The sequence below is a fragment of the Balaenoptera acutorostrata genome, chromosome 3 (assembly GCF_949987535.1).
Source record: "Balaenoptera acutorostrata chromosome 3, mBalAcu1.1, whole genome shotgun sequence".
NCBI classification, from domain to species: Eukaryota; Metazoa; Chordata; class Mammalia; order Artiodactyla; family Balaenopteridae; genus Balaenoptera; species Balaenoptera acutorostrata.
In genome coordinates, this window is record NC_080066.1 from 80399941 (window position 1) to 80424026 (window position 24086).

The 24086-nt window shown below is 40.0% G+C and overlaps 1 protein-coding gene across 1 annotated transcript in view; it reads left to right on the forward strand.

The window, feature by feature from the left end:
- Window positions 1-1487: 1487 nt before the first annotated feature.
- The window catches only part of MNS1 (meiosis specific nuclear structural 1), a 94245-nt gene continuing 71646 nt past the window's right edge, over window positions 1488-24086 (forward strand). Inside the window, exons 1-3 of the mRNA XM_057542206.1 lie at window positions 1488-1767; window positions 1951-2055; window positions 3497-3647. The gene's annotated coding sequence lies outside the window, so the exon portion shown is untranslated. The remainder of the gene's footprint in view (window positions 1768-1950; window positions 2056-3496; window positions 3648-24086) is intronic.

Genomic DNA, 24086 nt, shown 5'->3' on the forward strand with positions numbered 1-24086 from the left:
GATGAGTTCAAGGGAGACTCCCAGCCACCCCACCCCAGTTTTCCCAAGGTCTGAGTAGCAGAAATCAAATCCAAGAAGGGTCCTGATGATTGGCGCTTCTTAATAATGATTGCAACTTCCGCCTGGGAGGCTTGAAGATCAACAAGAAGACAGGACTCCAAGGAGATGGTGTCCTGCTCCACCAGGGGCTGCTCTGGGCTCCTGACTTGCCTCTAAGTTTACTTGGTGATCGTAGCAGCAGTGAAGAGCCTGCACGGGCAAGGCATCAAGGGCAAGGACTGCAACATCTGTGGGGCTGTTGAACTGTGCAATCCACCCACCATCAAAGCTTAGTCCTGCTAACTTCTCTTCCTTTTGGTTCTCCAGGCCCTTGCTGGATCACATGTGTCTCTCTCTCCACTGAGCTCCTCTTACAATATGCAATTTAGCATTTTATTATAATCAGTTTCGTAATCTAATTGCTCCTGGTACATTGAGCTACCACAACAAAACCACATTTGTGTCTTTCACTTGTTTGAAATGAGAGACACAGTATCAGGTGTGCACCAGGTGTCTAATACTTAATCTAATTGGGAATCAGAAAATAAGAGCTTGTAGAAAATGTAAGTATAGCTTCCTCCTTTCAAAGAATAGTACACAGATCCAGAGAATTGCTGCTTTATTCATTCCACAGGTGTCTAATGAAACTTTCAAGTCACTGTGCTGGGCGCTGTGCAGGAGACAGAGGTGCCCAAGAGATGGGCCCAGCTCTTACAGACCTTTCAGGGAGGTGTGGAAAATAGGAGTCGTGCCCCAATCACCAAAGGGCGAAACCCAGGAGGAAGGTAAAATAAGTCTGAGGCGGGACCTCAGGTGAGGGAGATGATGGGTCATTTAAAGACTCAGGGTGATTTTATGGAGAAGGTGGCAGCTGAATTCCATGTTGAAGGATGTGCTCTGCGGGAATGGGGGAAGAGTATTCAAGTATGAACGCGCTGTGGCCTTCACCAAGCTTTACATCCAACTCAACACCAGCCACAGGAGTCCGCTGGGATAAGTGTGATTGTGGCTGCCGTCCACGCTGAGCCTCCTGAGGGTTTGCTGAAGGAGGACACGACCGTCCACCAGAATCAGAGCTCCTCTTGACGTGGCTACCCCAGCTCTCCACACCCAAAGAGGGCTGCCTCTCTCCTCTCGTTTCTCAGTTCTCATTGCCCCCTCTTCCCCCCACCAAGGGCAGGGAAGCTTGTAGTCCGACTTGCCTTTGGCAGCTGAGATGCGCTCTGACCTTCTCGGGTGGCCCCAGCCCCAGGGCCCTAGACCAAGACCCAGCTGTGCCCAACGCCCCTCTGCCCAAACGTGCTGTGAGTTTCTGCTCTGCCCGGGCCTGGCCTGGTTATCGCGCCCCTGGAGGGGGGACAGGTGCGGCCCACTTCTGTCTCGACTCCGCCTCCGCTCCGCCCCCCGGGTTTGCTCTTCCCAGGAGGGAAGCCAGGCTGGGCCTGTTTCTGGGAGAAGAGGGCAGTGGTTGAGCGAGCTTGGAACGCACAGGCCAGGAGCTTCCGAGCCCTCCGCACTGGGGCCCCAGCTCGCCCCTAACTCTGCCTTCAGATGTCTCCGCCCCGCGCTCCCGCCTGCACGGAAGGCTCACTCTCCCCGACGCTGCCTGCGACCCAGTTCCGCCCTCCCCCATCCACCGGAGAAGCGGCTTCAGCCCTGCTGGCGCTTCTGCTCACCCGGCTTCCCCTCCCTGGGCCTGTGCAGTGGCCAAAGCCAGCTCCTCTCCAGGTCTGCTTGCTTTCTTTTGTCTCCTGTCGCTTATTCCCTTTGGATTTAGGGAGAGAGGGAAAGCGTCAGGATGCCAGCACAGCAGCCCGGGGAACAGAACAGAACAGAGAGGTGCTGGATAACGTGCTTCCCTTCTTAGCTTGAAAGCCTGTCCCACAATTTCCTCTCCATTCTCCCCTCTAGGCCTGGATCTGCAGCTTCCTGTCTCCAGCTTAACCGCCACATCAAGGGGAGTTCTGCAAGTGGCATCTGGATGAAAAGGCAGCCTCTTGGGCACTCCAGCAGCTGGTGAGGCCTTCCTGCCTTCTGATTGTTTAGGTTTCTGTCTGGTGGCAATGGGGGGTAGGTAGTGTGGGAAGATGCTCCAAGCCAGGGTACCCTAATGTCCTCCCTCTTGGCTCTGAGGTTTCTTGTCCCTTTGGCCTGGGCAGGCTTTAAGTCACTAATTCTTTAGAGGTATGATATCCTTTTTACCTTTTATTTAAGTTCCTCTATCCCAAAATTTAGTTTAAGTAAACATTTAGGTATGGCAAAAATATACGATTCACTTCTAATCCTTTGGTAGATGTGCATTTCACACTGTTTAATGTCACCCTGTTTGAGGTAGGACAGTACATCAGGGCCGTACCCAGTTTCCCTTTTTCCACCTTCCAACTACACCTCGTTCTTATCACCTGCCCATGGATGGGGGCCTCCGTCTTCATGTCCGTCTGTCTGGCAGGCACTGGCAGTGCTGCTGCTGGCCAGACTGAGCTCACATTGCTGCCTCCGAACTTCCAGGTACTTTAAAAAACGCCTCGCTTAGGGCTGTCTGTGGATTTGGACTGAGGGAAAAGGCTAGAGGGGTGACTTCTTCGCTGTAATCTGCCGCAAAGGCCTCATATTTGAACGTGTAGGCAGCAAACTCTGGTCTCCTGGCCTGATGATATGACAGCCCTGGGAACCAGTGGTCACAGACCACCCCAGCTTCAGTCTGAGCAAGCAGGGAGGTCATTGGACAGGGTTTCACCTGATCCTTCTCTACTTCCAGCCCCCCAAACCCCCATTAGCTCACGGTTAAGCTTCAGGAGATATTCACAGACAAAAATGACGTAAAATGTGCAGACGTTAAGTACTTAATATTGATCTCCTCAAAAGAGGTTTAACACCAGTAAAAACTGAAAATAGACTCAAAATAATTTTCATTTTAGAAATTGTCCTATGGAAGCATTTGAATGTATGATAAAGAGTATCCTTCTCAATCTACTAAGCAAATGTAGAATCCGTGAACCCAAGGCTGACTGAGCCCGGAAGCTTTCTATCCAGTCTGCAGGCCATGGCTCCCTGCCTGACTCAGCCTTTGTTTCAGGCTTCAAATGCCCAGGACCTGAGGCGTCTATTTATATGGAGATTCAAAGCCAGGTTTAAAGGAACTTCTCTTCCTCTTAACCTTCCAGCGTGACTCTTGACCACATGCATCTCCTCCCTCCATGAGCTCCTTTGTTATTTTCTGTTGCTTACAACTAACATTTTATCATATTCTGTTTATAAGCTAATTCTTACATGTCTTTACCAACCCCCTGCCAAAAAAAAAAAAAAATCCCACAATATCAGTCATGCAATAAGTATCTAATACTTACTTTAAATTTGGGAATCAGAATATTAGAGTCAGTAGGAAAGCTAATATAGCTTCCTTCTTGCACAAAGTGGGAAACAGATCCAGAGAATTGCTGCTTTATTTATCCCACAGGTGTCTAATGAAACTTTCAAGTCACTGTGCTGGGTGCTGTGCAGGAGACAGAGGTGCCCAAGAGATGGGCCCAGCTCTCACGGACTTTTCAGTGAAGCATGGAAAATAGGAGTCGTGCCCCAATCACCAAAGGGAGAAACCCACGAGGAAGGTAAAAATAAGCCTGAGGGATCTCAGGTGAGGGAGATGATAGGTCTGCTGAGGGCCTCAGGGTGGTTTTATGGAGAAGGTGGTACTTGAGCCCCGTCTTGAAGGATCTGGATATGAGGGAATAGGGGAAAGTGTAGTGGTGTGAAAGCACATTCAGGGAAGAAAACATGAAGGAGAATATTAGAAGCTAAGACCAGAATGCCTCAGGGTCAAATTATAGCAGACCTTGAATGCTGGCCAAAAAGCTTGTACTCTAACCAGTAAGCAGGAAGCACTACAAAGGAAGAATTTATTAAAAATTTCCAAATTCTTGAACATGTATTGAACTCTTTTTCAAAAGTGAATTCTCCATCCTTGGAGGTTTAAGGACCAACTGGATGTGCTTTTATCCACCTATCCACTTATGATTTGTAGAGATTCGTAAAGAGGATTCATGCATGGACTAGGTAACTGCTATGGTTACTTCTGATTGAGATTACAAAATCAGGATTTTGGAACTAGAAATTGACCCTAACATCACAGGAGGGAAGACTGAATTTCTTTTTGTATTTAGTAGGTGCTAAATGTATGCTTCCACAATTAATGAATGACATGAACAGAGTTGTGCTTTAGGAAAAGGAATTTGGCAGCAGTGTTTAAACTAGATTAGCAAGAAGGGAGAGACTGGATATAGGGAGACTGCTTAGGACACTGTTACTCATTTTCAAGGCCTAAACTAGGTTAGTGGAAATGGGAATGGAAAGTAGATAGACACGGTGGCTGTAGAATCAAGATGACTATTTTGCTGTAATTATCTGTGACTCTCTTCCTCAATGGATTGAAAATTCCATGGGAGCAAGAAGTGTATCTTATTTGACTTTCTATCCCCACTGCCTAACAATGACTAGCACATGTAAGTGCTCAGCAGGTATTGAATGAGGTTGTGGAGTCAGTGTTGCCTGGCTGAATGAGTAAGTAGTTGAGATGGTATCATTTGAGGGGCACTGGATATCCAAGCTGCTGGCCAAGGGGCAGCCAGAGTCCCTGGATCTGAGCCCAGGACTTGGGTGCTCCTGGGGCAGAGGGAACACAGGACATAGCGTCTGTCTCTACTTCCTCACTCTCCATGCCAGGCAGGGCTTCATCCCCACAGCCCCACCAGAAATTTTCACATTTAGGTCACCCCACCCTTGCCCTGTCTTCCGTCTTTGACTTAACTTCTCATCAGCATTTGACACAGCTGACCATTTCATTCTTGGAACATTCCCTTCACTTAACTTCCAAGACATTACTCTGCTGGTTTTCTTCCTACCTTACTGATGGCCCCTTTCGTTCTAGGCATTTTGGCTTAACCTCCTATTCCCAATCTTTAAATCAATGGTTCTAAGTCTTAGCTGCACATAAGAATCACCAGGAGCTTTTTTTTTTTTTTTTAACATCTTTATTGGAGTACAATTGCTTTATAATGGTGTGTTAGTTTCTGCTGTATAACAAAGTGAATCAGCTATACATATACATATATCCCCATATCAACTCCCTCTTGAGTCTCCATCCCACCCTCCCTATCCCACCCCTCTAGTTGGACTCAAAGCACCAAGCTCATCTCCCTGTGCTATGCGGCTGCTTCCCACTAGCTATCTATTTTACATTTGGTAGTGTATATATGTCCATGCCTCTCTCTCACTTTGTCCCAGCTTACCCTTCCCCCTCCCCAAGTACTCAAGTCCATTCTCTACGTCTGCGTCTTTATTCCTGTCCTGCCCCTAGGTTATTCAGAATCTTTTTTTTTTTTTTTTAGATTCCATATATACGTGTTAGCGTACGGTATTTGTTTTTCTCTTTCTGTCTTACTTCACTCTGTATGATAGTCTCTAGGTCCATCCACCTCACTACAAATAACTCAATTTCATTTCTTTTTATGGCTGAGTAATATTCCATTGTATATATGTGCCACATCTTCTTTATCCATTCATCTGTCGATGGACACTTAGGTTGCTTCCATGTACTGGCTATTGTAAATAGTGCTGCAATGAACATTGTGGTACCTGAACTCTTTTTTTTTTTTTTAATAAATTTATTTATTTATTTATTTTTATTTTTGGCTGCCTTGGGTGTTTGTTGCTGCGCATGGGCTTTTCTCTAGTTGTGGCAAGCAGGGGCTACTCTTTGTTGTGGTGCGCGGGCTTCTCATCGGGTGGCTTCTCTTGTTGCAGAGCACAGGCTCTAGGCACGTGGGTTTCAGTAGTTGTGGCACTCGGGCTCAGTAGTTGTGGCTCGCGGGCTCTAGAGCGCAGGCTCAGTAGTTGTGGCGGATGGGCTTAGTTGCTCCGCGGCATGTGGGATGTTCCTGCACCAGGGATCGAACCCGTGTCCCCTGCACTGGCAGGCAGATTCTTAACCACTGTGCCACCAGGGAAGTCCCTGAGTAAATGTTTTTGTCATTCCCCACATCTAATCCATCATCAAATCCTGATAGTTTTGTTTCTAAATTACATTCTAGACCCAACCACTTCCCATCACCTCTGCCACCACCATTCTCAGCCCTCACTGTTCCACAGCCATGGCTTCCCGACTGTTCTTCCTGTCTTCACTCTTGCTGCTTTACAGCTCACACAGCCCTTAAAGGGCTCTTCAAAAACTTACATCATATCATATTTCTTCCTCTTTAAAAATCTGCCCAGTGGCTTCCTATTATATATAGAACAAAATTCAAACTCTCTAGTCTGGCCTTCGAGGTTCTTTGTGATCTGACCTTTCCTACTATCCAACCTCTCCCTCACTCTCCCCTTCATTCACTCTGTTCCTGCTGTACCTCCTTTTTGCTGTTTGTGATAGCCTTTGCCTCGGAAGCTCTTTGCCTAAATCTTCATGTGGCTTGATGCTTACACCGTTCAGATCTCTGCTCACATGCCATCTCTTTAAAAGAGTCTTTGCTGACCTAGCCTCTCACAGCTAAAATGGTCACTATCCCTCCGCCGCCCAGTGGTCCTCTATTTTAACCTTGCTTTATTCTCTTCTTAGCTCTTATTATTATCTGAAATCATGGTATTTGTTTATTTCTGTCTCCCCCACCCACCTCCCAGTAGGAGACAGGGGACTTGTCTGTTTTGTTTATTACCAGTAGTTTCTCAATAATTATCTGTTGAATGAATTGTTAAATCCGGACTTGGAATTCAAACTGATAGTGAGGCAGACTGTACTACCAAGTTGTCACTGTGGAGGTAGATGAATAATCTCAGCACGAGGCATAGTTAATTCAAGACTCTGCCAAAGGTGTTTTAGGAGAGTCTCTGCCTTAGCCGGTAGGCAGGCTGTCTGCCCTAAACTTCCTTCCTTCCTCTAGTCATGGTGTTTGAAACTCTCCCATTGGCAATTCAGATTCATGCCTCTGTGTTGGAAGGTTTTCACCTCCTCTTGAATTCTCTACCAAGATTCAAATGCCTTCAGCATGTGTCTGTTGGCTAATAAAAGATTCGGGAAAAAGGATTTTCTGAGAGATCAGACCAACAACAGAAGGGACTAAGAGCAGAGGGAAGGCAGCCGATGGCCATACTAAGTTTTCTTCACCGTGCTATAATGCCTTTGACAGAGTCACTGGAGGAATCAGTCCTATAGAAAGCTGGATTGCTATAGGCCTTAACAAAAGACTTTCTATGTGGATTCCAATGGGACTAGCAACCTCCTAATCTCTCCCTCTTCTGTGTACTTCCTATTCCACTCCAATCCCCAGTATAATTTCCTGCATAGGGGGACTTGACAGTTTGGTAGTCTACCCTCCTGATTGTTTTTCTATCACAGTAAATCAACCAGCCCAACCTCTATCCTTAAGAAAATAGTGATTTTTTAAATGCCTAAACAATATGTTATAGTATTCTTAAATGCCAGTTGAAAACATTTTCTTATTATAAGGTAATATTTATATTTTAATAACACGTTAGAAACAAAGAATTTAATTTCCCTAGTATTCAAATTTGGGTTCCCTGAGAAGTAGACTCAGAGATGGAGATTAGCATGCAGAGCAGGTAGCAGGGAGCACTCTTGGGGTCAACATTTGTGGAAGGGAAGGAGGCAGGACTGGGCAGAGGGAAAAGCTGAGATCGGTGCAGCTTCCACAAAGGCCTCAGCTCAGCCCCTGGAGAGCTCTTCAGAAGAGTTGGGATGGCCTTTTAGAGTTGACTCCCCTTGCAGTGAGGAAGCTAGGGTTTCAAACTCCCACATCAGACAGACACTGGATGCAAGCTGATCCCCTGTGAGAGAGGGGGCTGTGTGGCCAAGGGCAATTTCTGGAGAGGACTGACAGCTGAGGGTTATCTAGTGACAGCGCTCCTAGCATCTAGGAAAATAAGTCCTTAGACCAGAATACAGATCTGGGCAACACGACGCAGCATCCATTACACCTAGTGTTTTCATGTTGATGTCGCTTTTTGGTTGCTAACATTATTCTGGGTATCTATTGCAAGGCAGTTTGATTAATTATGTACTAAGAATCTCCCTCCACTGAATTGGCTTTACTACTGAGGGATCTTTTCTTGTTCATGCTGTGCTTCTGAAATACTTTCACTTTTCTGTCCATAACATGTGCTATATTCATATGCAGACAAGAACTGTGTTTTTTGATGTTGTTGTCATTCTTATTTGACATTTTGTGAAGCACTCACAGGATGTACGAGGGTTCTCAGATTGTTTCTTGGCCATCTGCAGTGGCCAGTCCGGATGATTAGAAAAGTAAGATTTGACTCTCATTAATCCTGCAGACTCATTTGAATCCATGTCCCAGAATTTTCTTTAAAATAAATAAATAAACAAAATAAATAAATAAAACCCTCAACCTAGATGATGTTGGAGGAACTAATTACCCAGGCTTCCCATTATAGTTTTGTCTGTGTAAGGACTGCCAACTGGGGCCCTGAGTAAGCGTAATTGAGAATTAATGTGTTCTGCGGCTCAGAGTTGGGAAATAAAACTGGGACGACCCACATAAAGGAAGAAAAGATGATTCTTATCATGTAAGTGAGGCAATAAGGACCCATGGTTGTTGGCTTTATTGCTCAGGCCTAGCCCACGGACAAAGACAAAAGGACCTTCTTTCTGCTATGGTTTTTCAATCTGGCAAATTTGGTCTCTGAAATAAGACTAAATTATAGGGCTTCCCTGGTGGCGCAGTGGTTGAGCGTCTGCCTGCCAATGCAGGGGACACGGGTTCGAGCCCTGGTCTGGGAAGATCCCACATGCCACGGAGCGGCTGGGCCCGTGAGCCACAACTACTGAGCCTGCGCGTCTGGAGCCTGTGCTCCGCAACGGGAGAGGCCGCGGTGGTGAGAGGCCTGCGCACCGTGATGAAGAGTGGCCCCCGCTTGCCACAACTGGAGAAAGCCCTCACACAGAAACGAAGACCCAACACAGTCATAAATAAATAAATAAATAAATAAATAAAAAAAAAAAAAAAAAAAAAAAGACTAAATTATACCTTGTTCATCTCTGCAAAAACATGGACATGAAAGAGCAAAGAAGTTATACTTAGTAAGTTCAACACATGTCCCAGCGAGCATTAAGCAAATAATAGATTCTTATTTGAGATGGTCTGCTTGTCTGGAATTCTAATATTGTGGTTGGGACTGGGAGTTGGTATCAGGTGCATCATGGGCCTATATCCCTCTCCCTGCACTACTCCCAGCATCTGAGGATGATGAGGGAAGTTCACTTTTTTCCTTGCAGCTTTGGTTTATTGCTAGGGAGGCTCTACTCAGTGTTTTTGTTTGGATGGCAATATAGTCCAGTGGCTTGGCATGTGACTCTGAAATCCTGGCTTCATAACTTAGTAGTTGTATTATGTTAGGCATCCTAAACTATCTGCTCTGATCCCTTAGTTTCTTCCTCTCTAAATTTACAATGACCAGAGCTCCTACTCCTAGAGTTGTTAAAATAATTAGACAATACATGTGAAGTGCTGATGGTGCATAGTAAAACCAGTAAATATTAGGTATTATTGTTTGCGCAGAATGAGTTCACAGGTATAAGATTAGGTTGAGAGTCACTTGGACAATTTCTGGGACAAAGAAAGGGGCAGATAGATTTGGTTGAACTGCTAATTCTTTTAATATATACAATTAAGTAAATAAAATAGCAACAAAGAAGTTTCCATGCAGAGTTGAAACCAATGAGATAGATTCCCTCTTTAAAGTTAGATCTAACTGTGGGAGCTGGATTAGATAATTTATTGGTAGCAAAGGTAATATTAAATGTTAAGTTAGGAGTGGCCATTGCTGTCATTGCGAGTCCAGGAATAGTCATTTCTGTCAATCACAAAAGATATAAGTCAGTCAAGGAATTGTATTTTCCTATACCAAAAAGCCTTCCCTAGCTGAGCAGAACAAGATGTAGACTCACCAAACTCAACAACCTGCTTTTCTTACAAGAAAGCATTATAAAACTTAAGAACAGAATTTTAAATTTTGATCTGGTAGCCAGCTTAGGCTCTGCTCCACTAAGGTATTATTAACTGGGTAGGAAAAATGGGTCTCTGTAAAACCTAAAATGTTTCTAGCACACGTATTCCTTAATCTAGGTATTTTATTTGGAAATTTTTAACTTCTATGTTAGAATGCCTGTTGATTTTTATGTTTAAGAGAAGTGTTTCTTCCATATCATGTTGTCTTTTCTAGTTGAATTTGCTCCATCTTTATTCACTCAACAAATATTTATTGAAGGGCCACTATGAACCAATTAGGTAGTAGGTGGGTGTTCTGAGTGGAGGTAAAAGGAGGAGGATAAAAACGGTTAACAGGCAAATGTCTTTCAAAATTCTATTGAAAATGTGTATTACTTTTATACTTTACATTCATATGTCTGAATGAACTGAACTCTATGCTTCCTTAGAGTTGGGACCACATCTCCATAGCATTTTGGTAAAGTTTCTATTATCTCTGACAAGCATCCACTTGACACATTTGCTAAGGGATGCTAAAAGATTGTTGTAGTCAGTAGTGGGAGACAATGACCCTAAGGGCAACGTGATTACCAGTAATATAGTTTCTCTGATTGGAAGAAAGTTAGCTACAGGTATAAATGCAACCTGAATAAATGATACAATTTGTGGATCTGTTTCTAGACATCAAGCTTTAAGAAAGTTTGAGGAGTTAAGTTTTATTTATTTAAAATGAAACACAAGAAAATCAAGCTGCAATAATCAGAAAAAGGAAAAATGGAATAGAGAGAAAAGGGAAGTTAAAATGAAAACCATCGCTTCTCTCTGAAATTATAACAGTGTTGGTAAAGCCTTTGGTATCTTGCCCGCTACAGGTGAGAATAATTTCTAAAATACAAAGTCAAGGTTTCACTGAAGGCATCCAGAAAGATTAGCATCCAGTAGAATTGAAAGGAATCAGGTTTAGTTTTTTATTTATTTATCCTGCATTCTTCTATTGCTTCTTCCATCCTACTTCCTTTCACTTAAGGGAACCTCAAATAATTTGTTTTGGCTTTTCTGTGAAGACTATGAGAGGGAAATGCAGGGCTCTACCCATAACCTCCTGAATCAGACCATCTGGAGAGTGTGATTCATTCACCTGCACATTTTTTTTGGTAGTAAAATAAACATAACATGAAATTTACCATCTTAACCATTTTTTAGTGTACAGTTCATTGGCATAAGTATATTCACATTGTTATGCAACCATCACCACTATCCATCTCCCAAACTCTTTTCTTCTTGCAAAACTGAAAAGTCTGTGCGCATTAAACAATAACTCCCTGCTCTTGTCTCTTCCCCCAGGCCCTGGCAACCACCATTCTACTTTCTGGCTTTATGACTTTGACTATTCTAGGTATCTCATGCAAGTGGAATCAGACAGTATTTGTCCTTTTGTGAGTGGCTTATTTCACTTAGCACAATGTCTTCAATGTTCATCCAGGTTGTAGCATGTGTCAGAGTTTCATTTCTTTTTAAAGGTGAATAATATTCCCTCGAATGTATATGTCACATTTTGTTTATCCATTCATCCATCTGTGGACACTTGGGCTGCTTTCACCTTTTGGCTATTGTGAATAATGCTGCTATGAATTTGGGTGTACAAATATCCCTTCAAGACCTGCTTTCAGTTATTTTGGGTATATGCCCAAAAGTAGGATTGCTGGATTGTATGGTAATTCTATTTTAATTTTTTTAAGGAAGAACCAAACTGTTTTCCATGGCAGCTACACCATTTTATATTCCCACCAACACAAGAGTTCTGATTTCTCCACATCCTTGCCAACAATTGTTTCCTTGTTTTGTTTTTTTAATAGTAGTTATCCTACTAGGTGTGAGATGATATCACACTGTGGTTTTGATTTGCATTTCCCTAATGATTAGTAATGCTGAGCATCTTTTCATGTGTTTGTTAGCCATTTGTATCCCCTTGAAGTGTCTATTCAAATCCTTTGCCCATTTTCAAAATTGGTTGGGTTTTTGTTGTGTTGAATTGTATGAGTTCTTTATATATTCTGCATATTGACCCCTTATCAGATATATGATTTGTAAATATTTTCTCCCATTCGCTGGATTGACTTTTCACTCTGTTGATTGTGTCTTTTGATGCACAGAAGATTTTTATTTTTACGTAGTCCAATTTATCTATTTTTTCTTTTGTTCCCTGGGCTTTTGGTAATGTCCAAGAAAACACTGTCAAATCTAATGTCATGAACTTTTTACCCTATGTTTTCTTCTATGAATTTTACAGTTTTAGCTCTTCGGTTTAGGTCTTTGATTCATTTTGGATTAATTTTTGTGTATGGTATAAGGGAAGGGTCCAATTGATAAAACTAAATTCCCATTCAGGATTAAAACTCTTCACAAACAAGGGAATAAAACACCTACAGTGTGAAAAGCAGTTTCCAATGTGTAACTTTTATATTACAGCATATACAGTATAATTTCTGTTAAAAATCTGTAAGTATATATGTGCATGGCTCACTAAAGTGTTAATAGTCATAATCTCTGGGTAAAGAAATATAGTGTTCTGTACTTATATTTAGTTATCTATATTCTTACTTTCTAACAATGTACATATAATGCTTTTGCAATAATAAAGCAAAAAACAAACAAAATCTGCAGCAAACATCATACTTAGGGGTGAGATGTCAAACGTATAAGTTAAGGTTGCCCCTATTAGTTTTTCTATTTGTCATTTTATTGTAGGTTCTAGCCAGTTCAATAAGGAAGGGAAAATTTTTAATGGTGTAAGGAGAGGAACGAAAAGCAAAAAAATGTTTATAAACATGGAAACTCAAGAGATAACAGATAAATGATTATAATTTTAAATGGAATTCAGAAAGACTAGTGGATATAAAGTCAATATGCAGAAACAATTTGCATTCTTTTATAACAGCAATAAGCAGAAAATTAATTTTGTAAAAGATACAGTGCTGGATGTCTATTTGTCCCTTCAGATTTACTCTCTACTCTTGTCCATGCTTGGTAATGCCTTACTGACTTGTGATAAGAGGCTCCCTTGTTCTTTGGCTTCTCATTAGTTTAAGCAGCGGGAGATCAAGGAAGGGTGAAAGAGGATGGGGATTATATTGCCTCACCTCTCTTCCTGTGAGGTTGTTCCTGGCTGGCTGTATCCCTTGACCAAGCTCCCATCAAAGTAGCAGTTTTTTACTTTGGGTTCTGGAAAATTGCCTCTTCCCCTTGCCTTTAGGGTTTGGAGTGGTAACGGTTCCCCTCAGTACTGTACAATTTCTGGTTTCCTTAAACCCTGCTTACATCTTTGTAAATGACCCAAATGAGCTGCTCTTTCCTACTTGAACCTTAAATGATATAGATATTATTTGTGACAGCAGCAAAGAATTTAACTAGGAATAAACCTAACAAAAAGAGGCACAAGATCTTTATAGAGAAAATTACAAAACTTAATTAAAAGATTTTTAAAAAGACATTCTAGAGATGTACCATGTACATGGATGGGAGGACATACTATGATAAAGACATAGGGTTTTCTCCAAATTGATCCACAGATTCAATGAAATTCCAATTCGTTTTTTTTATTTCATGGAACTTGGCAAGGGAAATCTAAGTTTATATATATGAACTGAGGGCAGAGAATAGCCAAGGAAGTTTGAAGAACAGCAAATCTGGTCAAATATTATAATTTTACATAATAATAGTATTATATAAAAGGATTATAGGAAACATAGTAATTAAAACCATGAAATTGGTGCATTGTAAATTATTAGGAAAAGACAATGATGCTGGGACAATGGTTTTCCATATGGACAAAAGAATAATAAAATTGTATACTTATATCACATTATATAAAAGATATGTAAATTCTAGGTGAATTACAGATGGATCATGAAAAGCTTTATGAACTCACATTATTAAAGGATTGTTTAAATAAGGCAACCCCCCCATAAGACATAAAGGAAACAATTGATAAGTTTGACTACATTGGACTTAAAATTTCTGTGCATTAAAAGGGATCTTAGAGAAAGTAAAAATATAAGCCAGAGCTTGGAGAAAACAAATAAAGTAGATGTAGGTGTACTACCATGTAATTTCACAAGCACAATGTGGAATTAAAAGCTATTTGCAGAAGTATGGCTCAGTTTTATCATTAAAGCATGCAAAATAATATCACATTTTTTTCAGAGATTGAATTGATTCATGGTATTAAAAGTATAAAGACATGCATGAGAATGATAAATGCTATTAAATACAGAATAGTGTTATCTCTAGAAGGACAAAATAAGACAGGGTGATGTTTACAAGTGCACAAAACAGCTTCCATAGTTTTTCTTATGTTGTATGAAAACATGGGTGTCGTATTATTCTCCATACCTTTCTGTATGTCAGAAATATTACCAATGCAAGTGGACATGATATAAAAGTAGAAACTAGATACCAGCAATAAAAGTTCAAGAAACTCAAAGTTGTGGGATTTAAGTTTTAAAATCTAAACTAGATATGACTGTAATATTTAAGGGAAAAGTAAGAAAATAAAGCATTGTTTAAATGAATAGATGTTAAAAGGAGGATAACATAAAATATTTCCTTATTAACAGGAAATCGAAACTGTGGGGGTTTTTTTGTTTGTTTGTTTTTGTTTATTTTTTTGCTAGAAAATTTACCAACATCTTTTCTACTAGTAATTCAATGTTGACCCAAGGTAAAGACTATTTATGGAAACTCAGAAGCCAAAGAAGAATAAGAAAAACACTGTGGAATTAGATGAAGTAGGTGTGGACAGAACTAAAATCCCTGATCAGATGTCCTTGAGCACTTCAGAAATTGGCAAAGAATTTCACAAAACCACTGTCTATTATTTTATAAAACTCTGGTAGAGTTTCTGCTGAGGTTCTGAATGCAAAAAAAAAAAAAAAAATGTCAGCACAAAGACTTTTTTTTTTTAATGGAAAAGAACGGCCTTAGTATTAAAATATATCTTTCAAGTCAAATTCCTTGCCCAGGAAGCTATTGAACCTGTTTTGAAAGGATTAATTTGCAAATCTTAAGAAATAGTGTTGAACTTAAAATCAACATGAATTGGTGATGATTAGAATCTGTCAGTTGAATCTAATTTCCTTCTGTGATGGGTCTGTTAAAGGGCAGAGACAGTGTAATTAATTGCTTGAGGCTGAGAAACCCAATTAATCTCTAAGCTGACTTTTATTTCATACAATGTTAGTGCTAGAAGAGGCCTCAAGGATCATCTAGACTACTCTGTTCATTTTATAGACGAGGAAACACACATCAGGGAGGTTAAACGATTTGTTCAAGGTCAAAGATACTGTCTGTCCTTGCCACTGAGTCCTGTAAATAGGTTCATATTGCATCCTTAAAGCTTTTATGAGTTTCTTTGCATCTGATCATGAAATATTACTTGAACATGGGTTTTTCTGGCAATTCATCTCATGAATGTCTCCTTGGAAGGATTTCCAAGCCTCCGTTTTTAAAATTTGAAGCCTGCTCCATAATGTTTATGCAGCAAAGGCGGGGTGGGGAGGGGCCATGTCCTCGTCTACACACTCCTGGAGACAGAGGAGCAGCCCTTTGTGGACTTGTGGAAAAACAGGGGTCCCAATTTGACGGTGTGAGTGACACCTAATCCTGATGGGAACTTGCAAGCCATGCCATCCCTTAAGGATTCTATGGGCCTGATTGTAAGACGTAAGTAGAAAAAGCTGGTATGTAGAGTATTTTTCGAGAAGTTATAAGTCGGGTAGCTATGATAACAAAGATGACATATGAGAAGATCAGCGGAAATGAGACAGCTACTGTAATTGTGGGAAGCATGGAGGCATGCCTTGTGTCAGTGTGGCAGCCACGAGGTGTTCTGCTCAAATCTCCCTTTAAGAGAACCTGCTGCAAGGGTCGTGGGTGTCCAAGAACCTCCAGTTGCTGTGCATTTGGATCTCAGCAGCATTCATGCTGAGCCCTCGCTCTCCCGAAGCTGCTCCCAGCCAATGCCTGAGCATGGCTGGGTGTTTTGGGCCCAACATGGGACACCTCTAATGCAGAGTCTTTGCCTGGGGACTCCCCATTGGCCTGGCAGAGACTTTCTCAATTGTGCTGCAGTTTGAGGCTCCTCCTGTTTTGTTTCCTCTCTCCTTTTACAGGTGTCAGATCTGTAGCAGTTCTGAAGGCTCTCCCTGCTTACCTCTACTTCCCCTCCTTTTTCATCCTTTATAGACCCTTCCCAAAATAAATGTCTTGACAGACCAATTCTGTCTTGGCATCTGCATCTCAGAAGACCCTAGCTGATGCAGAGTATAACAATTGCCCTGGTTGATGCCAAGGAGGGATAAAAATATAACTTGAAAAAGAATTAGGATCCTATTCTGCTGGTGAGGGCTGCATAGTAATTGTTTCTGTTTGGTTGTTATCGTTCCCATTATTATAATTCCTTAACTGTGCTCCTTCATGAAAAAATTCCATGTTTCATAGATTCTAAGCTATACTTTTTTTTGTTTTCATTTTAAACTTTCTGAAATTGGGATAGGTCTTAAAATTGATGATGTGCCAATTTAATTGGCAGAGTTTTTTTCTTCTTTACTGATGAATAAAATAACGGTGCATCCTACCACTGATGTATTGTAGATTCAGTAAAATACATTAGCTCAATTCAGGTCACCAGATGCTAGGTACCATAATGGATTTTAAAGAACTAAGAGGCTGGATTAGCCTTAGTGGGCTGTAATTTTGCTATTTCTTAGGTATATCTATGAGGAAAGGAAAACCCTAAGGAACAGGATTGTATTACAGAGAGATGTACAGCAGATAACTGTTGCCATGGGTATGTTAATATAGAAAAGACTAGAGATCCAGTGAAACATTAAGTAATCACAGAAAGCAAGGAAATATGTTCTTTCACTTCTGGCTCTATTCATTCTTTTATTCTTCCTTTTTGGGCTACTTTTATGACTGATAATTCCTTGCAGGCCATAGTCACCTTGTTTTCCTGGTTATTCTGTCATTCTCCCAGTAGTATCTTGTATACCGAAACCTATGATAATAAAGGTTTTCCCCTCTATGTGTTGAACCCCATGTTGTTATGTGGGCATGGAAGACCAAGCAAATTTAGTAAGCTTACTAACAGTCTCCAGGGAGATGGGTTAGATGGAAGGATCTGTTGCCTGGAATCCCATAAATGTATCTGCTTATCTAAAATTGGAATCCTTGGCACTGACTGCTTCTAAAATTAGGATTGAAACCATTGTTTCCCTTCTCTCCAGGCACAGCCTTTAGGCCTGGATAAGTTTCCCCTAGCACTCCCCATTTCCAAAATGGGGTAGTCTCTGCCTCTGAAAAAACATAATCGTTATTCCTTATCTGGACACAAAGAGTACTGGATACTCAGTAAATAGTTACTATTCTTGTTCTGTAAGAACATAGAAAAGAATGTTTTGCATAGAAATGTTTTGCATAGAAAAGAATAAATGAGGATCACCTTGATATACTAATCCATAATCGTTAAAAGGACTGGTATAGTTTGTGGAAAACATTCCATAAAATGAGAAATTTGCTATAATTCAGAAGTGAAGAGCATCTCCCTAAGATTGGGAAAGAGAGGCAATGTGATCTAATTCAGTAGTTTTTAAACTTTTTTGAGATTGACCCATAGTGAGAAACACATTTTACGTCATGATCCAATATATACATGCATTCTTTCTTTCAATAACTAAAAAGTTTCACAAAACAATACCCATCTTACTAGATTTGACGCCCTCTAATATTTTTCAGGCTATTCTATTTCTATTTAAATACTGTTCGTGATCCGCAGTTTGAAAAATTCTGAACTCATGAAAAGAGCGTGAGCTGGGGAGACAGACTTGGTACAAAACTCTGTCCCACTATTGGCCTTGTCTGTGAACTCGGCAAGTTGTTTCTTCTGAATCTTGTTTTCTGCATTTGTAAAACGAACTGGGTTGTTCTGATGATTATAGACAATTATATACGAAGTGACTGGCATGTAGTAGGTGCTCAATAGATGATAAGGTAGCAGGATAATACTTTCTAATATTAACTGTTTTCCACTACATTTCCGTATACACCTTGCCATCTGTTACCTCAAGGTAAGCTTGTTACAGAATTTCTGGACCATTCTTTTCTGTTAGCTCTATCACTTGATGGATACAGCTTCTCTCTTTCTCTCTTTCCCCCTCACACTCCCTACTCCTCCCTCCCCTCCAGCAATGGACCTAGCAGGGCTGGGTCTGAGGACAGAACAATGGAAACAGCCTTGTGCCAGCACTTCTCTGCCTGCCTCCAAGTTCCCACAGCCAGCTTGGGTCCTTTGACTCCCTCCGCAGGGGGCTGCCTTCTTCACCTGCCATTCCTCCTGGAGGGTTATTGTGTCCCTCTTCCTCCCCTAGGACCTTAGAGTTACTCCTCAGGTTCTGAGTGTCCAGTCATTCTCCTTTCCTGTGAGGGTGCTTAGGCTCCCCACAAATCACCTCTCCCTGGCTTGCCCTCCAGACACACCCACATTTCTCTAGGTACATAGCTGACGTGCTATCATTTACTTTAATCATTCCTTTATCATTGCATATTTCAATCACCCCTCATATTTTGCTAAATTAGAAAATTTTACAATGAATATAATAATGCACTTAGTGGTTTGTAAGTTGGAGTCTTGTTAATTTTTAATTAGAAAAAAATTGCCATAAATGTACCAAATTTGATCAAATTAGGCACTTTTTCTAAAGTTAAGTGAAAAAAAATACCTTTATAAAGGTAGTTTACATATATATCTACATATATATTAATATGCATACATATACTTTTAAAAATCATTAAGAGCTTTATAATTCAGAAGCGGATGCCTCCGCTCTTCACAATGAATTAAGTGTGGTCATCTTTGCTTCACCACTAACCAAATTACAGTCTCTGTGCAATGTAACACTGGACAAATCCCTAAGCAACTGTTATTTCACATCACAAGTTCCATACCCTGTTTATGTACACATGATTTTTTATATATTCCAATCCCCTATTTTACTACTAATATACATCACTTTCATTCAATTCTGTGCCTATACCTGTTTGTCTCTACTTTGTTTTTCTCCCATGCTTAGAATTTGACGTTCAAGGCACAAAAAAAGGACATTTGAGGCAATTATCTGGATGAAGGTAATTTTTTCCAATTATATGGTATTTTAAACAAAAGTGTCTTTTTACAAAATTACCCAGATAAAATTGTGTTCGTATCCACAACGAATAAGCCTTCTTTCTGTGTAGTGTTCCCCAGCCCTGGAAATGAGTATATAGCAATTCTGCAGTTATTTTCCAGTTTTACTTCAGAATTTACAAAGTCAGCAACTTCCTGGTCCCTGTAGACTTGGTGGGTGAGGGTGCCAGAGCAGCAGTGAAAGTGGGAGAGCAGGAGAGGAAGAGACCCACTACTCTAGGTTTAAATGGGGCAACAAATAAGCCATTTAATAGTGCCCTTCCCCTCACCCCAAACAATTATGTGACACTTGATCCCATCCTCACATAGTCAATGTGTTTCCCAGCTCATGGTGGCTAAAATATCTAGAAACAGATTTCATTGTCTTAACGAAACAATCAGATTCAACACATGGAAGCTGGCCTATTCTGAATCAACCAGAACGTAGTCATTTCCTAACTGCATATAACAGAGAGAAAAAGTACAAAAGGAAGTTATATACGATGAAACCATTAAATGCAGATTGGCCACAAGGCAAGTTGGTAATGCTTGAACATTATGAAGTGCAAAAACTGCACAAACACATTATATTTTAAACACTTCATCTATTTAACAAACTATGTATGCTCTTCAGCTAAATAAGATGAATTGAGATTCAAGAGGCAGCACCGTACTGGCAAATCTCATCCTAAAGGCATCCATTAATATAAATCAACAGTAGCAATTTGGTTTGATCATTTATTTGCAAGAATCATTAAGGTTTATTAGCATAATTATTCCCTGTGGGATTTCATGTCAAGGAAATGAAAAATGGCATTATCAATATTTAAAAGATAAGTGTGTAATGTTCAGAGTACTTAAACAGTCATCTGCAGGTGGTGTCCAGCTGCAGCAAATTAGATTAGATTTGGGCATTTTTCTGAACAAAAGAAAAATTGTTTTGTTCTAATTGCTTCATTTTATAAAGCAGTACGATTTTGTAAATAATTTCTCCTGCATAGTTAGAACTTACAGTGTGTACCTATTAACATGCCTTATTTCATATCAGCACCTCCGATATGTTCAACCCTTTTATGTTGTAACTATTGGGGAACATTAATCAGTATAATCCATCATTTATTATCAGGGAAAGCTTTTTCCCTTCAGTAATCTAGACCTCTAGTCTAGACCTGTAAGTGAAAAGCTATATCCCAAAGGGAAATGAACCAGGAGATTTCCCCTTAATTCTGGGAGGGCATAAATCCATCCTTAACAATGAAATATCGTTTATAATAGTAATAATTTATCATGAGACATCCTTAAATGTGATAATTGTTTTTTTAAAAAGCCATACAATGGAATATTATTCAGTGATAAAAATAAATGCTCTATCAAGCCGTGAAGAGACACGGAGGAATCTTAAATGCATATTACTAAGTGAAAGAAGTCAGTCTGAAAAGGCTATATACTGTATGATTCCAACTATATGACATTGCGGAAAAGGCACACTATAGAGACAGTAGAAAGATTAGTGGTTTCCAGAGGTTTGGGTGGAAGGAGGGAAGGATGAATAGGTGGACCACAGGGCATTTTAGAGCAGTGAAACTATTCTGCATGATATTGTAATGGTGGATACATGACATAATGCACTTGTCAAAATCCATATAGACCTGCACAAAACAAAGAGTGAACTCTGATGTAAACTATGGACTATAATGAATAATGTATCAATATTGGCCCGTCAACTGTAACAAATGTATGGTGCTAATCATAGTGGAAATTGTGTGGGTGTGAAGGGAAGGGGGGACATATGGGAACTCTCTGTATTCTATGAATTTTTCCGTAAACCTAAAACTGATCTAAAAAGCAAAGTCTATTAATTTAAAAACAATTTTAGGGTAATTTTCTTCAGATAAAATCAGTTAATCATTGCAATTGATTAAATTTGTCTTTGTTTTAGATGAACAGTCAGGCCAAAAATCTTTTTCTCTGGCAGACCCCCTATTAAATAGCATAAATTATTGTAGAATCTTTCTACAATACCCATGTGTGGACTAGACACAAGGAGCTATAACTAAAATTCCCTTTAGAGACAAAGATCCTCAGTTAGAGAAGCAAAATAAATGAAAAGCATACATGTGTGCTAAAATACTTTGCAATACTGCATGACATTTCGCTATTAGGAATTAACAAATTCTACGCTATTGAACCTGTTATATCCTGAACTGATCCTCATCTCTTACGCTCACTTCAAGGAGCCTAACACTTTGAGGAGATGGTTATGTCAAGAAATCTGCAGCAGGCTTCATCTCAAGTCAATTTATACACAACACCAAGACAGTAACCTTCTCTCTGTTCCTCTTAGACAGTATTGCCAATGAGTAGAGCAGTAGAGGTAACGCTGATATGCAATCATGTGACCAATGACTCAAGGAGAGGGGGGAGCAAAAGGTTTGCAGCTCCCAGAAACTCTTTCGAGGCTCAACAGAAGCTTTTTATTCATGCTTTGTATTCTTTTTCTCAGGGTCTCAGTCTTTGCCACATACAGTGGTCCTTGGGTATCTGTGGTGAACTGGTTCCAGGACCTGCCCTGGATACCAAAATCCACAGATGCTCAAGTCCCATATACAGCCCACGGTGCCCATGGTTCTACATCCGTGGATTCAACCAACCAGTGATCCTGTAGTACTGTATGTATCTATTAAAAAAAATCCCTATATATGTAGACCTTTGCAGTTCAAACCCATGTTGTTCAAGGGTCAACTGTATATACCTTTTAACCACAGTTTCCTTCAAGGTGACTGTTGCATGTTTTAACTTGATTATGTATGGCTCGATCTTTAATCACTGTTTCTTCATTAGTACACTTTGTTCTTATTATAATGCCATTACCTTAAGGTAGAGGTCCCTTTGCTAGGGCAACCGGGAGTACAGTGTGAGTACTCTATAACTGAGAACTTGAATTGTACTTGGTCAGAATCCTATTGGTTTTATTCAGCTCCCCTCACTATTGTGATTAAAAGTGTGGCAACCATTCCACAAATCCTTCTTTTTGTATCTCATAACTTCTGATGACCTACATGGCTTCCCCTTAGTTTATTTGTACTAACTGAATGCAGTGCTTCCCCCACCACCACATAATAGATTCCCTACCTGAATTACCCTTCTAATCATCCTAACACTCAAATTAGTACATTCTAAACATAATGTTAATCCTTCAATGGATATTTATTAAGCTATGCTATGTTCAGGGCTCTGTGCTAACCACCTTTTGGTAAATTTAGACAATACTGCATTTAAACTATTGCTGTGTGTGATGTTATGAAATATTAATTGCATGTTTCAAGAAGCAAATAGTATTGATATATTTAACTGCCTGATGAAACAGATAATCTATATATCGATGAGTGACATACTTTATTTGATTAAAGAGTAGTCTCAAAGTTACAAATATTTTCTTGCAAAAACTAATATACTATTGTGATTTAGAAATCCACTGTACATGATAGAGCTTACCTTCATCAAGTAACTAAACATTTAATGATCAGATTTGTACCCTGTTTATGTTTCAAAGACATTTATATTTATTGATGTGTGAGCATTTCAGATAAATAATGTTGACTTGAGTCTATGTATGCAACCAAAGAATTCGTCATTTGGACGCCAAGCAATTAATTAGATTGTGTTAGGTAGATAAGGAAATGAAGAAATCATAATGTATCTAGACTTTAGAGAAGTCTTTTTGGAGAATTCTCTCATTATATTCTTATAGAAGGGTATAGAAATATTGGTAGTGTGTTAGTAAAATTAGTGCATTGGTAAATTGTTGAATGATCGTACTCAAAGTTTGCTGATCTAGTTCCACCTGGAGAGATACTCTAGTAGTGCATATCAGGGCTCTGTGTTCTCCCAGTCTTACTCAGCATTTTTATCTATGAAGTATTTGAAAATATGAAAGGCATGTTTATCCAATTTGTAGATGATGTCAACTGAAGAAAAACGCACAATGTAAGAGCTGTGAGTTAAGTTTTATTTGGGGCAAAATGAGGGCTATAGCCTGGGAGACAGCATCCCAAATAGCTCTGAGGAACTTCTCTGAAGAGGTAGGGGGGGAGATCAGTACTATAGGTGATTTTAGTGGAGGTGGATACATGCAGTCAAGTTTACTTTTTTTTTTGTAAAAAGTAAACTTGACTGCTAGTCTCATGAAGGTTGCTGCTAGTCATGAAGAGCAGATGTCTCTGTTAATGATTTTAGTGTCTTACTGCATATGAGAAGATGCAAGTATTTGGGCTCATAAAATCTTCTCCTGAAAGTTTCTAACTATCTGAAGGCCTGTTCTGCTAGTTGTTCCCAGAGCACAGAGTGCCTCATTCCTGATCTCCACCCTGAACTCCTTTCAGGGTGTATTGAAGGTCAGTTACTGCAGTGGCTAGTGACTTAATCCTTGTAAAGGCAGATGGCAAGTGCCAATTTTTAGATAGCAATGACATGACTCTGGGTTATCGAATTACTAGACAAACATGTTGCATGGATATTTTGGAGAACAAAACCAAGAATTAAAAATTGCAGTCAAGACTCTGAGATCACAGGGATTAAAGGAAGGAAACTGGCTAGTAGCTTCTAGAAAATAAAGAAGGGAGAGAGGAAAATGTGAGAAAGGAAATTAGAGGTTTTCCACTCTAACTACTAATAATCTTTAAAATCAAACATTGATTTTGATTTAAAAAGGCAATTAATGCTGCAAAAAGTTTTGTTTTTCTTAATCATTTTCACCCATGAAATTAAACAGAGATAGTGGTTGTATCAGTTAGGAATTGCATTTGGATAGCTGT